The 18,598-nt window shown below is 44.0% G+C and overlaps 1 protein-coding gene across 4 annotated transcripts in view; it reads right to left on the reverse strand.

Moving 5' to 3' along the window:
• LOC124723107 (protein FAM102A) overlaps positions 1-18,598 on the reverse strand; it is a 478,486-nt gene that overhangs the window by 255,021 nt on the left and 204,867 nt on the right. The window lies entirely within an intron of this gene.

The raw sequence follows: 18,598 nt of genomic DNA on the forward strand, positions 1-18,598 counted from the left end.
GTGGGATCTAGAACGATACAGTTTTGTTATTTTTATATTATCAAACAGTTCGCGTCGCGTTTTTTTTTTTTTATTTAAATAAGTAATTACTTGCAGCTTGTTAGCATCTGCGTTTCCTTCATTTCCGAAACATAAGCACAATTTTATATTCCAAACTTTTTCTTTCACACTGTTCACCATGTTTCTCCTCCTCCTTTGTGGTGCTATTATTCTTTTGCCACTAGTTACAGCTATTTGTTCGTAAACTGTGCTTTAAAAGCGCGACCTCCGGGTCAGATGGGAGGAAACGTAGGTGTCAACAAACTGAAGGTAATTACTTATTTACATAAAGAAAAAAATAGCGACGTGAACTGTTTGATAATCCAAAAACAACAAAACCGTATCGTTCTAGATCCCACAGAAGACGCCGTGGAGTAAGAAAAAGGCGAAACGCGTCTGGGAAAAATAAATCACCTTGCAGCAAGAAAAGGCGGTGGTTTTATTTACGTAACAAATATTTCTGTGCTTGCTGTGGAGGATGGCCACGCAAACAAATTTGTTAAAATTATATATATTTTTCTAATTTCTGTCCCATATTTTCAGGTTGAAAGAAAAATAATTTGTAAATTATAAAACAAAAATAAACACCGTCCGAATAGGCCTTACAGTCCCAACGGTACGGACCGGCCGCCGTGTCATCCTCAGCCCTTACGTGTCACCGGATGCGGGTACGGAGGGGCATGTGGTCAGCACACCGTTCTCCTGGCCGTTGTCAGATTTCGTGACTGGAGCCGCTACGTCTCAATTATGCAGCTTTTCACTTGGCCTCACAGGGCTGAGTGCATCCCACTTGTTAACAGCACTCTGCACACCCAGACTGTGCTCTAAGTGCTATCCACGCCCGACAGCATTTAACTTCGATGCTGACGCGAACCGGTGTTGCCACTGCGGCAACGCCGTTGGCAATTTGTAAATCACACAAATTAAAAATTCCATTATTAAACTGACAAATAACAGAAAATTTATATTTTCATTCTTTGCACTTAGTTGAATAGACATTACAATGTTATTGAAAAATAGAACGATACAGCAGTTATACATCCTTTCTGCTTTCACTAAAATCTCCCAATGATCTCAGGAATTGCCGTAAGTGTGAATGAGTTGTTCCTTGTTTTAATATTTAGCACTGGAGTAAGATTCTGAACTCTATTTCTGTTACACAGGACCCATTTTAGAAGCAAAAATAATCAAGAACCACGATCGCCAGATTTAAATTTATTTTTATAGGTCTTGTCAAGAGCTCAATGAAGGTAACCAATTCCTGCGGGAGGGGCAAGGGAGGGGTAGTCGAAACTCGTATGCTGCCTGTGTGGATAAATGTTCTCGAACCGGCTCTGTCGATATTAGCCGAAATTGCGGTACGTATTCTGGTGTACGTCATATTTTCTGCCAACGCTGAGTCTAGTACGGTCCTGGTGCTTTCTAAACCCGCACCAGCAGGCGACCGGTGTGCATGCCTTGCCGTCTCGGCAAAGTTAGCTGATGAAATGCAGACAGGAAGGCTACTAGGAACGCCATGGCGTGTGCACTATCTGATCAAACGTATCCGGACACCGTGGTGTAATGCGGAACTGACCACTGTATGTCACGTGAGGCGGACCCGCCAGTATAAAAGGAAGTAACAGCAGTCACGAGAGTTCAGTGACTTCGAAAGTGGGCTAGTTATTAGGCGTCACCTGGGTAACACATCCATCAGGGACATGGCAAGCCTCCTAAAGCAGCCCCAGTCTCCTGGTGATCGAACTACAAAGTAGAAAGGCAAAGGAACAACCACAGCTAACCCGAGACCAGGCTGACTTCATGGTACTAACAGATAGGGACCGCCCTGTATTGTGCAGAGGGAGACTGATTTCAAGAGTTTTTTTTTTGTTTTTTTTTTGCAGAGGAGGGGATCATTCGTGAGTACCAAAGTCCGGTTAGCACAATGACTGTGCGTAGGGAGTTTAAAAGACTGGGGTAAAGTGGTCGAGGCGCTTCTAGTAAGCCACCCATTTCTGTAGTCAATAGTAAGCGAAGCATGAGGTTGTGTGAAGAGCGACGGCACTAGTGGTTGACTGGAAACCGAGTGATTTGGGGAGATGAAACACGCTATACGTTGCGGCATTCCAATGGAATGTCGTGGATTTGGCAAATGCCTACAGAACTTTACCTGCCATGATGTGTAGTGCCATCAGTGACGTTTGGAGGAGGCGGTGTTACGGAATGGGTGTGTTTTTCTCAGTTAGGATGTACTCCCCTTATTGTGCTTAAGAAAACGCCAACTGCGGAAGGATATGAACACATCTGACAGCGTTGCTCACTGCGTACATTGGAGGAACACTTCGGAGACGATTATTGGCTCTGAGCACTATGGGACTTAACATCTGTGGTCATCAGTTAGAACTACTTAAACCCAACTAATTTAAGGACATCACACACATCCATGCCCGAGGCAGGATTCGAACCTGCGACCGTTGCGGTCACGCGGTTCCACACTGTAGCGCTTAGTACCGCACGGCCACACCGGCCAGCAGGATTTGTTGATTGTAGCAGTATAATAATGCATCTTGTCAAAGTAACATTTGCAAAGCAGTTGTTTGTGGGCAATAATACACTACCAGCCATTAAAATTGCTACACCAAGAAGAAATGCAAATGATAAACGGGTATTCATTGGTCAAATATATTATACTAGAACTGACATGTGATTACAGTTTCATGCAATTTGGGTGCATAGATCCTGAGGAATCAGTACCCAGAACAACCACCTCTGGCCGTAATAATGGCCTTGATACCCTTGTATTGAGTCAGACAGAGCTTGGATGGCGTGTACAAGTACAGCTGCCCATGCAGATTCAACACGATACCACAGTTTATCACGAGTAGTGACTGGCGTATTGTGACGAGCCAGTTGCTCTGCCACCATTGACCAGACGTCTTCAATTGGTGAGAGATCTGGAGAATGTGCTGGCCAGGGCAGCAGTCGAACATTTTCTGTTTCCAGAAAGACCCGTACAGGACCTGCAACATGTGGTCGTGCATTATCCTACTGAAATGCGGGGTTTTGCAGGGATCGAATGAAGGGTAGAGCCACGGGTCTTAACACATCTGAAATGTAACGTCGACTGTTCAATGTGCCCTCAGTGCGAACAAGAGGTGACCGAGACGTGTAACCAATGGCATCCCATACCATCACGCCGGGTGATACGCCAGTATGGCGATGACGAATACGCGCTTCCAATGTGCGTTCACCACAATGTCGCCCAACACGGATGTGACCATCATGATGCTGTAAACAGATTCATCCGAAAAAATAACGTTTTGTCATTCGTGCACCCAGGTTCGTCGTTGAGTACACCATCGCAGGCGCTCCTGTCTGTGACGCAGCGTCAAGGGTAACCGTGGCCATGGTCTCCGTGCTGATAGTCCATGCTGCTGCAAACGTCGTGGAACTGTTCCTGGAGATGATTGTTGTCTTGCAAACGTCCCCATCTGTTGACTCAGGGATCGAGACGTGGCTGCACGATCCGTTACAGACATGCGGATAAGATGCCTGTCATCTCGACTGCTAGTGATACGAGGCCGTTGGAATCCAGCACGGCGTTCCGTATTACACTCCTGAACCCACCGATTCCATATTCTGCTTACAGTCATTGGATCTCGACCAACGCGAGCAGCAATGTCACGATACGATAAACCGCAATCGCGATAGGCTACAATCCGACCTTTATCAAAGCCGGAAACGTGATGGTACGCATTTCTCCTCCTTACACGAGGCATCACAAACAACGTTTCACCAGGCAACGCCGGTCAACTGCTGTTTGTGTATGAGAAATCGGTTGGGAACTTTCCTCATGCCACCGACGCCAACCTTGTGTGAATGTTCTGAAAAGCTAATCATTTGCATATCACAGCTACTTCTTCCTGTCGGTTAAATTTCGCATATACAGCGCGTCATCTTCGTGGTGTAGCAATTTTAATGACCAGTAGTGTACTCTAGAAACTGGCTGATCTGCCCGGAGAACGGACATGAACCCAACGGAACACCTTTGAGATGAGTTAGAATGTCGACTTCGCTCCAGAGCCCAGAGCCCAACTCCACTAACTTCTTCTCTGTTTACGGATCTCGAGGACGGAAGGGTTTCTATTGCTCCAAAAACATTCAGATACGTTACTGAAAGTGACCCCAACAGTAGTCAAGCCGTCATAAAAGCGAAGGATGGGAACATCCCATTTTAACGTTCACTAATAAGTGTCCAGATACTTTTTATTGAGAAGTTATTTCAAATTGATTCCGTATTCTGGATTTCCGGAAGGCTTTTGACACTGTACCACACAAGCGGTTTGTAGTGAAATTGCGTGCTTATAGAAAACCGTCACAGTTCTGTGACTGGATTCGTGATTTCCTGTCAGAGGGGGTCAATTCGTAGTAACTGACGGAAAGTCATTGAGTAAAACGGAAGTGATTTCTGGCGTTCCCCAAAGTAGTGCTATAGGCCCTTCGCTGTTCCTTATCTATATAAACGATTTGCGAGATAATCTGAGCAGCTGTCTTAGGTTGTTTGCAGATGACACTGTGGTTTGTCGACTAGTGCAGTCATCAGAAGATCAAAAGAAATTGCAAAACGATTTAGATAAGATATCGGTATAGTGCGAAAATTGACAATTGACCTTATATAATGGAAAGTGTAAGGTCATCCACACGAGTGTTAAAAGAAATCCGTTAAACTTCGATTACATCATAAATCAGTCAAATCTAAAAGCCCGCCGTGCGGGATAACCCGTGGTCTGAAGGTGCCTTGCACCGTTCGCGCGGCTTCCGCCGTCAGATGTTCGAGTCCTCGTGTGTGTGTGAGTGTGTGTGTGTGTGTGTGTGTGTGTGTGTAGGGTGGGGGGGGGGTCCTTAGCGCAGGTTAGTTTAAGTTAGCGTAAGTAGTGTGTAAGCCTAGGGCTAGGGACCGATGACCTCAGCAGTTTGGTCCCATAGGACCAAATTGGAAGGAGCACATAGAAAATGTGGGGAAGGCTTACCAAAGACTGCGTTTTATTGGCCCGACACTTAGAAAATGTAACGGATCTACTAAAGAGACTGCCTACACTACGCTTGTTCGTCCTCTTTTAGAATACTGCTGCGCGGTGTGGGATCCGTACCAGATAGGACTGACGGAGTACATCGAAAAAGTTCAAAGAAGGGCAGCACGTTTTGTGTTATCGCGAAATATGGGAGAGAGTGTCACTGAAATGTTACAGGATTTGGGGTGGACATCATTAAAACAAAGGCGTTTTTCGTTGCGGCGGAATCTTCTCACGAAATGTCAATCACGACTTTCTCCTCCGAATGAGAAAATATTTTGTTGACGCCGACCTACATAGGGAGAAACGATAACCATAATAAAATAAGCGAAATCAGAGCTCGCACGGAAAAACATAGGCGTTAGTTGTTTTCCGCGCGCTGTACGACATTGGATTAATACAGAATTGTTAAGACGGTTCGACGAACCCTCTGTCAGGCACTTAAATGTGATTTGCAGAGTGTTTATGTACAGCGGATAGTGTACATTATATTAGAGAATACTGCAGAATGCTCTCTGTAAAGTTTAATAGTTGCCATTTGCCGTCAGATCGAGATCGGATTAAAGTTTTAGTGTCAAATCGCTCCAACAACATTAACGTGTCAGTATCTGTAATTCCTCATCTGTAAGTAATAAGCGTGCACGCTTAAAACCAACTTCACAGAATTTGAATTTCTGTGTACAGCTCTATGGAAAGTGACTGCTGTACTAAAACGTGCGCATTTGGCAATGTTTTTACATTAGTAAGTGGATAACATGTAAGATTTTCCAGAACCACAGCAAATTTTTATCAGCCTTACATTCAACATTTATGCGTATTTTAGTAACACCTCGCACAGTGAGCTGGCCTATCATTCGGTTGTGAGTGTGTAGTGACCAGGGAATAACCAGAACCAGGAACAGGCAGACGCCGTATCCAGACTCCTCAGGGGCTCGGCATAAGATGACCCGCTGCTGAGGCCGCGGCCGGGTGCTGATTGCTCTGGGACAATGTCCAGGGGCCACCAGCTGTTCTCTACGAGGATGGCCCCTTTTACACAGCACATCATCAATACTTGTCGATGCGGAGCAGAGCAGCTGCTGTTTCCTCCGTGGCTGCTTGAAATACTCTTCACTGACATTCAGAGTATTCGGTAGCAACTATAGTAACTTTCTTACATTAAATGACAAACATAATAGGTATCACTGGAACAATTTAAGGGCAAGAGGTACGACAGGTAACACAGATAACTAATACACTTCTCTCTCTCTCTCTCTCTCTCTCTCTCTCTGACAAAATTTCGGAGATTGTTGAGGGATATCTTTCTGATTATTTTAAAATAACGGACCTGTGATCTTTGGTGCCTCATTTCAGAGTATTGCTTTTCGTTTGATGCCTTACACCCATTTACCTTTGTACTTCTTTTCCCCTGAAAATATCTTCCCAATAGAGCAAATGTCGATGGCATGCTTATGTGTCTTGTGTGAAAACGAACTTGTGCCATTCACTCACTCACGCTCCTTGCTGCTGACAACAGTAATGAAGACTTAACTCTTCCTCCTCAAGCTTGCATCCAGTACTGCTCGGTTGCCTTTCGGGTTTGCTTTTCGTGCCGTGTTTGTTGTACGGTAACAGTGACATACAGTAATAGGTTTAGGTTTACTCATGAAGAGTTGGTCAGTATGTACCTCGTGTAAGGGTTCACTGTATGCAATGGAAGAGCGGTACAAAAACGCTATCCGAAGTTGTTACGTTGTTCCTATTGCCATGACAACCTTATCTATATTGCTGCCTCTAGGGGTTGTTCCATTACTCTGTGCTTTGTGTTTTACGTTTTGGAGATTGTATATTACAGGAATTTTCTATGTTGCGAAGCTTTTTTTCACAGTAATTGTGTACACAAACCGAAAAAGTCATAATTACGTTATAACTACACAACGAGCCATTCCACACCACTAAAATACGCAGGAAACATCCCTGAACAACCTACAAAATTTAATGGTGAAGTTCGGGTTCACCCTGGACACACGCAAAAAAAAAAAAAAAGTACACAACGTATGTGTCTTTTATAACTAGATCTTCATGCAAATATTCGTCATATCAATACACTTTCCCTCCATTTTTTGGCAGAACAGTATGATATTTAAGGACGAAAAGTGAACAAACATACTAATATGCTGAAAATAGGTTCGCAGTAAGTATTAGTGGAGCAAAACAGTTTGTTTACAATCTATTCGTCAATATTTACCAGTATGAATTAGTTTCCATTGGTTTTCTTTTTGTGTTAAGCTGACAGGTCCCATAATTGTAATAATTATTTTTAGAGGTATAAACAACTAACCAACCTATCAAATGCTGACTAAATTCATTCTTATGTTTGTTCTAATGTTCATAAATGCAGTATTTTCTACTTTTGTGAAAAGCAAATTTTGCCTAGGGTACCTGACTACCAACTTCATTCGTGGTTCCGTCATCTGTTGGACTCTTACTTCACTCGAGGATAAAATCTTGAACATTTTGCAAAAGGCATTATTCACAGCTATTGACACACACATCCTTTTTTGACGTATAATAGAACTTTAATCTTGGTTGATTTATTTTTACACAGTATATGTTCATGGAGTCTCCGAACTAGAGTGAAAATAAAAATCAAGCAATAATTTTCCACAATTTGTCTTTCTGGCATTTCAAAGTATTCATTACGATGACCAAATTGATTAAAATCATTATAGCTGTAGATTGGATGCTATAACCGCAACAGGTATGAAGATAGCCACTACATAGGGTCATATAATCATTATAACTGCCAATGGAATATTTTTGAGTATTTTAGTGTTAAGAAAAAAACTACCTTCGTGTTACACACGTTTATCGACAAAATTGGTGATCATTAAATGAAAGGCTGCTATTGACGACAATGAAGTTTGGATTAAATGTACTTGGGACTTTGAACAGAAAATGAGAAATAATTTTTCTACAAAGGTGATCTTTAACCACTTTACTTTCTTTCTAGTAAAGTACTACATAGGAGCATGGAGCGCATTATCTTCATAATGATTAAAAACTGTTTTTAGACAATAAGACAATCTGCTCGGGTAACTCTAAACAATGAAAACTATACTAATTTTCTGTGTAAATCATGCATGAGCAAATCATGTGGAGTGCAGCCTGTTCTTGAGAACTGTTACTGCTTGGGATCTGCATTAGGTTGGATTATAGAAAGACACCCAAGCATTGCAGAGGTAGGCCGCTACATTTGTCAAGTATTACGGAGATGGTTCGCGAACTCAAACGGGAATCCCTGGAGGGAAGACGGCATTCTTTTCAAGGCATACCACTAAGAAAGAGGTTCTACAAAAATATAATCGTTATAAGGAAATCGCAGTAATGAAATAGTTTTAAAACGTTTCAAACATTAAAAACAGGAGCATAAAATCTTATTTTCATTGGACAAGAAGGTTAGAACATGGTAGATTTACATTTGTTATTCTCATACCTGTCGCTAATTAACAGGTTGTTTCTCTAGCACAGTACAATATGTAAAATGAAGCTGTTGTGCATTTGTAGAATTGTATTCTTGCGTTTAACAGTACTCTGTAATTGTAATTGGAATAAAACGGTAAAAGAAAGCAGGTTCTACTGTCTCCAGTATTTCTCAATACGGTGCTGATTACACACTGCCGCTGATGAGACAATGAGCTGGCGCTGTTACACCACCATGTAAGGCTTCCACTAGAAAGGTTTCTGTAAAGTGCGCTGACATGCCACAACAACGAGGATTGACGGCTTTCTTTCCCAGTCTCTACCATACCAAAAGGCAAGGCTCAGCAACAAGCCAACTTGGACACACGCACACTCAGAATTTTCCTTACACTGAAAACAAAACATCAGAAACTCTGTTTCCGAAATTCCAAAGCTTTTAACAAATTAATCTGCCATCGGCATGGGCTCATTGTATTTACGATCTATTTACATAACGTTCGTGAGTTGAACATGGGAGTACGAATGTGATTGCTCTGACGCTTTGTATCTATTCTTGTAATGATGTAATGTGCTTGAGCAATATTCGTAGATACATTACATCCTTGGTTAGTTAATTTTTTTGCGAAGAAGCTGCAGTTTCCGAATACGCTAAGAATACAACAAGGCTATCAGTTGTTTATAACAACAGCAGTTATGCGTTCATCTGGTATCAGTGAGCACTATGCTGCTTGTAGATCTCAAAATACGTGAGGTGGTCACTATCAAACGTACAGCTCTCTAAGACAAGTATGCTCCTTTACGCTCAGTCCATGCGAAATACCTGGAGTTCCATGGCTATCTGCAGCGTAAATAATAAATATTGAGAACTGTGCTCACACATGTTGTAAGTTAATCTATCGTCGTAATGTTACAATACGGAAAATCACAGAATCGAACAAAGTAGGACGAGATAAAAGTTAAGATTTGCCACAATCACTTAGTTTTACGCAGCACGAGTAAAAACGTTCTGTGGAAGAAATTACGCGGTCTCTTCGTCCGTATGAGAAATCTGTACTTGTCTTTCAAGCCGTCAATGATTAGGACGTCGTTTGCAACAACGGACTGCTCTTGTACTGCGATAATGACTAAAAAAAATAGTGATGTCTTTTGAAGTGACAAAGAAGCTTGATGAAGTATCTTTCTAAAACCAGGACAACAGAGAATTTAATGAGTACCGCAGACGCTCGAGAACGGTTACGCGCAAGAAGTTACGTGGATTAATTACAAAATGAGGGCTAGCGTTACGTAGCAGACCACTAGCCAAGCCCAGAACAACTAGGTTCGAGATCTGTGGGTAACAGAAATTTGTTCGCGGAAGTCAGCTTATTCAGTTTCACTTTCAGGAACAAATTTTTGTTGGATCGTGCCGTTTTTTGTCTTGATTATCATTGACGACGAACGGAATTTAGTGATTATCGCTTGAACCCCGGCTCAAAATGATAGTATTATGTATCCTCTGCTGTGATTATGACGACATGCAGAAAAGATTAATATCTACCACAAATGTTAATGTTAACACCGAAAGTTTCCAACCATGTTGATTCTGCATACCAGTCAATTTTCGTGGAACAAGTGTTCAAAAATGGTTCAAATGGCTCTGAGCACTATGGGACTTAACTTCTGAGGTCATCAGTCCCCTAGAACTTAGAACTACTTAAACCTAACTAACCTAAGGACATCACACACAGCCATGCCCGAGGCAGGATTCGAACCTGCGACCGTAGCGGTCGCGCGGTTCCAGACTGTAGCGCCTAGAACCGCTCGGCCACTCCGACCGGCGGCACAAGTGTGTAAGGGATCTTCCTCTTATCTTAATCTTTGTGACAGGCGTCTTGGTTGGGTGATTTGGGGGAGCGAACAAACAGTGAGGTCATCCGTTCCATCTGATTAGGAAGGATGGGGAGAGAAGTCAGCCGTGCCCTTTCAAAGGAACCACATCCCGGCATTTGCCTGAAGCGATATATGGAAATCACGGAAAACCTAAATCAGGATGGCCAGACTCGGGTTTCAACCGTCGTCCTCCCGAATGCGAGTCCAGTGTACTAACCACTGCGCCACATCGCTCGGTAACAAGTATCTGAACTCTGATAGTGCAGACTTTAGGAATTAGCGATGACAATCTCAGACACAGTAGCCAAAATGATTATTAATTTTTTTGGCAATGAAGCCAGCGTTGGAATTGCTTTTTCTTGATGAACCCATCGTTTCGTCCCTGGGTGCGGATGATATCTTCAACGGTGCAGTGGCTTCGGTTCACTAAACACAGGGGCTCGTTCACTAAAGTGGAATTTCATTCTTTGGTATATCTGCACCATCCGTAACGTCATATTATTGTAATTCGAAAGTAAACTGCTTACCAGTTGCTAAGGAGCAACTAACACTTGTTGCCAACTGATACGGAAAAACCACAATTGCTACCTAACACATGACCAATTATAGTAAAAGGAAATGTACAGGGCGGGACGTGTTAACTAAAGCGAAGTCTGTGCACGAACACACTCAATGCATTCGACAGTTCATGCAGTACAGTGTTTAACGAAGGTGGTTGTGGAACCGATTAATGCAACATTCCGTGTGGTCGCCTGTAAGACGACATTTGAGCGCTTACGATCGTGGACGAGCAGATGGACGGCTCGAAGCCGGTCGAAGTGTCATCACGCGATTAGAAAAGGTCGCTGAAGGTGGAAATGCTATGCGAAAGCACGCCGGTGGTTGTAGGCGAACCACCACACCGCAGGAGCATCGATACGTAGCGCCAAGTGCCGAAAAGGAACAGACACGTAACTCTTACAAGACACATCGCTGCACACTTTGCAACCGATACTGGTACACGTGTCGCTGAAAGGACCATTTTCCGGCGATTGTATGAGGCTGGTTTGTATGCTCTGAAGCCTGTTGCATGCATCCCACTTCAACCAAGCCATCGACGAGAAAGAGTTCGTTGGTGTAGGGAGCATGCTTGTTGGGGTCAGCGACACTGGTCCAGAGTGATGTTCTCTGGTGAATCTCGCTTCACTATGACAAGTGATTCCAGCCACCAGTTAGTGCGGAGTGAGAGGGGAACAGGTTACAAATCACAGAATGTTCATGAACATCATCGTTATGGCAGACAGGTTGTGGTGCGGTCAACCTTTATGCACAGCGGCCGAAAACCGCTGCATATTTTTGCGCGGGGTACGGTTACAGAACAGCAATATTGCAGAGAGATTATTCTGGATCATGTCCATCCATTTACGGGTGCAGTAGGTCCGAACTTGATGCTTATGGACGACAGTGCCCGCCCACAAAGGACCACTGAGATGCCAGACACGCAGGAAAGTGATGCTGAATCTATGTAATAGCCTATGCAATCCTGGACCTAAACCCAATAGTGCATGACTGGGTTGCTCTTGGCAGACGTGTATCTCAACGACCACCGCCTCCGCGAACCGTGCAAGAACTGAAAACCAACTTGGAAGAGGAGTGGTAGCCATCATCAATAACAGGTTCAAAATGTGCATTTGTGCCTGAGGAGGGCATATTCCATACTGAAAGTACGATATCGACCTTTAAGTTGGGAGTCTGCCTAGTATCTCAAACATGAACGTTATTTATGTCTGTTACCCTGCTTTCCTATGTGGTGAAATCTGTACCATTTTCCGTTATAAATATACCACTCCATCTGTGTTTCATGTCGTCCATATATTGCGTTTCTGCTGCGTTTCATGTCGTCCATAATTGTCTGAGAGTATTCCCGTTCAAAAATGTCTCTGTTCGTCAGCAAATGTCAAGCAGTGTAGTTCGCCATTGCCAGTAGTAATGTTCTACCGTTACCATCTCGCGGCAAGGCAACGGTGCATTACAACTTCAGTTAACCCACGCCACATACTACTGAATTCTAACCTCCCTGAGCCGGCCGAAGTGGCCGTGCGATTAAAGGCGCTGCAGTCTGGAACCGCAAGACCGCTACGGTCGCAGGTTCGAATCCTGCCTCGGGCATGGATGTTTGTGATGTCCTTAGGTTAGTTAGGTTTAACTAGTTCTAAGTTCTAGGGGACTAATGACCTCAGCAGTTGAGTCCCATAGTGCTCAGAGCCATTTGAACCATTCTAACCTCCCTGAAATTATTGTCGTATTTGGCAATTTCTATGTTCACTCTGGATAGCCTATCATTCTAACCGCTCGTGGTTTCCTGAGTTCGTAGGGTGTTTCGCTACAGCTGATCTGTTTCTCCTATTCGACAGTTGCCTATCTGTTGTTCTGCTCAGTTTTACACCAATACCGTAGTAGTAACGAGATGCACCTTCGCTGAACTACACAAGTACACTAGTCCTTTTTTCTAGCACTTGGTGAACATTCCTCTCCGACCTTCAACATTCCTGCATCTTGCGCCTGGATTGTTTATTTAGTAAGTATGCCGTTCTTCCAAGATCTTTTCTATACGGTCATCGACGCAGAAGAGGATATTTGAGAACTTTGATTGAACGACTTGATGTCAAGAAAAATTCCCGTATTGTTACGAACTTATCCGAGCTCATCTTCCCTATTCCCAAACTCCTAAAAGCTAATCCTTCTGAAATCAATCCTTCATTCATATCTACACTGACGGAAAAAACTCGAAACACCAAAAAATAATTCATGTAGAGTAACGAAATTTCGATACATTTGTCTAGCTAACATATTTAAGTGATTAACATTGCAATATCAAAGGTTAAAGTAAGCGCGCAATAAGCCATTGCAAATGTGAAATGCTGGTACATTATTAACCGATTTATCTGCCAGACTGTTAAATGCAAGCATGCAAAAGTGCACGCATTGTGTTGTACAGATCCGTTGTCAGTTTGGGGGATGTAGTTCCATGCCTGTTGCACTTGATCGGTCAATACATGGACAGTTAACGATGGTTGCAGATGACGTTGGAGTTATCGTCCAATTACGTCCCTTATGTGCTCGACTCAAGACAGATCTGGTGATTGAGCAGGCCAAGACAACATGTCGACACTCTGTGGAGCATGCTGTGTTATAACAGCGGTATGTGGGCGAGCGTTAGTCTGTTGGAAAACACCCCCTGGAATGCTGTTCATGAATGGCGGCATAATTGGTCGAAACACCAGACCAGAATGAGATTTTCACTCTGCAGCGGAGTGTGCGCTGATATGAAACTTCCTGGCAGATTAAAACTGTGTGCCGGACCTTTGCCTTTCGCGGGCAAGTGCTCTACCATCTGAGCTATCCAAGCACGACTCACGACCCGTCCTCAGAGCTCTACTTCTGCCAGTACCTCGTCTCCTACTCTCCAAACTTTACAGAAGCTCTCCTGCGAACCCTGCAGAACTAGCACTCCTGAAAAAAGAACACCAGAACGACGTACAAATTTGCAATGAGGGTGCGTGGGATAACCACGAGAGTGCTCCTGCTGTCATACGAAATCTCACCCCAGTCGTTAACTCCAGGAGTAGGTCCAGTGTGTCTAGCACGCAGACGGATTGGTTCCAAGGCCCTCAACTGGCCTCCTCCTAATCAATCCACGGCCATCATTGTCACCGAGGAAGAACGAGCTTCCATCAGAAAGCACAACAGACCTCCACCCAGACCTCCAATGAGCTCTCGCTTGACACCCCCGAAATCGAAAATGGCGGTGGTTTGGGGTCAGTGGACTGCACGCTACAGAACGTCTGGCTCGGAGTTGTTCTTGAAGTAACCGATTTGTAACAGTTCGTCGTGTCACTGGTACCAATTGCTGCTCGAATCTCTGCTGCAGACGCAGTACGATGCGCCACAGCCATATGCCAGACACGACATTCTTCCCTCTCGGTAGTGCCACGTGGCCGTCCTGAACCCGGTCTTGTTGCAGCCGTACATCCTCGTGACCACCGCTGCCAACAATCATGTACACTGGCTACATTCCTGCTAAGTCTTTCTGCAATATCGCATAAGGAACATCAAGCTTTTCGTAGCCCTAATACACGATCTCGCTCAAACACAGCGAAATGATAATCGCGTTTTTGTCGCCTTAAGGGAATTCTTGACTAACCAATTTACCCCGTCCACTCTCAAAGGTAACTAACGCTCACGACCGTCAAAGCGTGTATTTGAAGCAAACCTGATTTGCATCTTCATAGTGGCGATGCTAACGTCACTGTTATGCGACTGGAGCGAAACTTGAACACACTTTATTATTCAAATGCAGGAATACGCCTACAAACTTTCGTTTATGTTTCACAACTTGTTCTTGGTTCCCTCAATGTTTTGACGTCACTGTATATTACTAACAAGGGAAACTCTCCATCGCTCCCCCTCAGATTTAGTGGTGAAACGGTCCAGTGGATAGCCCATCAAAACCTGAACACAGATCCAGTATGGAAGGAAGGAAAAAAAAATAGAATGAAAACAAAGAAGAAATGGGTGTAAACTACACTGAAGAGCCAAAGAAACTGGTACACCAGCCTAATATCGTGTACGGCCCCCGCGAACACGCTGAAGTGCCTCAACACGACGTGGCATGAACTCGACTAATGTCTCAAGTAGTGCTGGATGGAATTGACACCATGAATCCTGCAGGGCTGACCATAAATCCGTAAGAGTAAGAGTGCGTGGAGATCTCATCTGAACAGCAAGTTGCAAGGCATCCCACATAACATAATAATGTTCATGTCTGGGGAGTTTGGTGGCCAGCGGAAGTGTTTAAACTCAGAAGTGTGTCCATGGAGCCACTCTAGCAGTCCTGGGCGTGTGGGGTGTTGCATTGTCCTGATGGAACTGCCCAAGTTCGTTGGAATGCACAATGAATATGAATGAATGCAGGTGAACAGACTGGATGCTTACGTATGTGTCACCTGTCAGGGGTCCCATATCACACCAACTACACACCATTACAGAGACTCCACCAGCTTGAATACGCCCCTGCTGACATGCAGGGTCCATGGATTCACGAGGTTGTCTCCATACCCATATACGTCCATCCGCTCAATACAACGTGAAACTAGACTCGTCCGACCAGGTAATATGTTTCCAGTCATCAACAGTCCAACATCGGTGTCAACGGAGCCCAGGCGAGGCGTAAAGCTTTGTGTCGTCCAGTCATCAAGGGTACTCGAGTGGGCCTTCGGCTCCGGAAGCCCATATCAATAATGTTTCATTGAATGGTTCACACGCCGACACATGCAGATTGCCCAGCATTGAAATCTACAGCAGTTTGCTGATGGGTCGCACTTCCGTAACATTGAACAATTCTCTTCAGTCGTCGTTGGTCCCGTTCTTGCAGGATCTTTTTCCGGCAGCAGCTATGTCGGAGATCTGATGTTTTACACGATTCCTGATATTCACGGTACATTCGTGAAATGGTCGGACGGGAAAATCCCATTTTTTCGCTACCTCGGAGATAATGTGTCCCATCGCTCGTGCGCCGACTATAACACCACGTTCAAACTCACTTACATCTTGATAACCTGCCATTGTAGCAGTAACCGCAACCGCGACAGACACTTGTTGACTTATATAGGCGTTGCCGACCGCAGCGCCGTATTCTGCCTGTTTACATATCTCTATATTTGAATATTCAAGCATATACCAATTTCTTTGGAGCTTCAGTATATGTTACAACAAAGGAATTCATAAGTCAAAACTTTCAAAACGGAAGGCACTACTCATAACATGTGGTACTTGTATGGAGCAACTAGGAGGTGCGGTACGTCTGGAGCTCCCTTCCTTACACGATGCTGTTCCAAACGGACGTTTCACCACGACACAGACAAATTTGAATACAGCGTACAAACTCGTCAATGACCGTACTGCCAGTTCGTAATTTCGTGAGAAGAAAAACGGTCATGACGGTGTTTCGAACAAGGTCTCCCACTTCGCAGTCCAACACCTTGACCACATAACCACGACGCGGTGACAATTTATGTTTGCTCGATCTTGTTTAGCTTTCCTTATCTTAAGCGTTTCGCTGTTTCTATTTTGCTGCTTTTTTCACAGTTCTGTACACCACCTTACTGTTTTCATACTTGATCTGTCTCGGTTTTTGACAGGCTATCCACAGGGTCATCTGATCACTAAATCTCAGGGGGTTGCGGTGGGGAGGTTTCCTTGTAAGCGAATATCCAGGAACCATAAAACATTATCAGTTGCAGGTTGCCTATGTAACGGCTTGCAGGGGCAACAAAAATTTGACTGTCAATACTTCGCATAATTATTCACAAAATTTAAAAATTTTAAATGCTGTCATAATGTACTGATTAAGAGGTATATTGTTACGTTAAAAGTTTAACAAAATAGGACAAGTATTGCAGTTAGACAGAAAGTGATTGTCTTGACGTAGCGTAACTGATGGAGTGCAAATACTCGGACTTCGTTCATCCAGTATTTGAGAGTAAGAGCACTTACCGACTTACAGAAACCTTTAAGCATAGTTTCAGACCCTTTCTAAACTTTTGCTCGCTTACATCCTTAACGTCAGATATTTAACACTTCTAATTTATTTTTGATCTAATCAAACTTTGAATTTGTTTTATACATAGGACTGGATTGGGTTGTTTGGGGGAGGAGACCAGACAGCGAGGTCATCGGTCTCATTGGATTAGGGAAGGACGGGGAAGGAAGTCGGCCGTACCCTTCCAGAGGAACCATCCCGGCATTTGCCTGGAGCGATTTAGGGAAATCACGGAAAACCTAAATCAGGATGGCCGGACGCGGGATTGAACCGTCGTCCTCCCGAATGCGAGTCCAGTGTGCTAGTCACTGCGCCACCTCGCTCGGTACTTTTATACATAGGAGTTCTATTCTTTGAAGAATCCGGTGTTAACTTGGAGAAACTTACGTTCGTTTCATGACATCAGTTTTAGTCCAGAATGAGTTCCAGAATAAAACTGCACACATGTTTCTAAATTCGAGGAGGATTTCTCCTTCATATTGAGGGAAATTTAATTGCCCATTATTTCTACAGCCTATTTTCGTCAGTTACAATACGCAGCGCTCCTAGTTCAGTTACACAAGGAACAATGTAATACTTAAAGTGATTCCACTGACCTCTTGCTGCTTTGTTTTTTTCCCCCTAAGATTACTGCTGCTCTCCACCAGCTACACTGCTATCGATTTTCGACAAGGCAACTACATTTAGAGATCACACTCCGCAGATTTTACATCTGAATGAATATGTAGAGAGAGTTGAGAATTTCAGTTTTCGTTATACTTTATAAATTTCGTTTCGCTTCGTTTCGTTTCGTTTCGTTTTCGTGCAGCCAGTATGTACGTGGTCAGCTACTTTCATTCTTAATAGTACATCACTTACGTCTTTCTGGCAACGTAAATACAGTAACATATTGAAGGCTTCGTGCCTTTCACTTCTCATTCCCACGAGGTATTCAGCTAAAATTCTCCAATTAATAGTCCGCAGCTCGTGGTCGTGCGGTAGCGTTCTCGCTTCCCACGCCCGGGTTCGATTCCCGGCGCGGTCAGGGATTTTCTCTGCCTCGTGACGACTGGGTGTTGTGTGATGTCCTTAGGTTAGTTACGTTTAAGTAGTTCTAAGTTCTAGGGGACTGATGACCATAGATGTTAAGTCCCATAGTGCTCAGAGCCATTTTTTTCTCCAATTAATAAATCTATGTTTCGTCGTCAGCCTATTGTATTTCTACGAACGGTATGCCAATTTTACACATGTTTCCGCAACGTGCCCTTCCTCTTGCAGGTCGCTGTAGATTGCCACCAGGGGGACATTCTGGGCTTATTTGCCATTGGCCGTGCGTCATCTCTCACAGACCGACCTTCACGCAATACGTACATGCAGCTCCACCTCCGCGCCTCGCTGCGTAGCAACCGTTACGCACTTGTCAGGTGCTGAGCGTCATCGACACGGTCGTTCTGTTCTGCAGTGCTTCCAGGCACCTTTACTCTGATCGGAATAAGAAGGGCCTTCGTCAATAACTTTGGAAGGCCGAGGTAGACGAGCCCGTCAAATATAAAATCAGGTAGAGAAAACATGTCTACTCTGTGCGAAAGAAATAGATATCCACTGTCTCTCCGCAGCG

The sequence above is a fragment of the Schistocerca piceifrons genome, chromosome X (genome assembly GCF_021461385.2).
Source record: "Schistocerca piceifrons isolate TAMUIC-IGC-003096 chromosome X, iqSchPice1.1, whole genome shotgun sequence".
Classification (NCBI taxonomy): Eukaryota; Metazoa; Arthropoda; class Insecta; order Orthoptera; family Acrididae; genus Schistocerca; species Schistocerca piceifrons.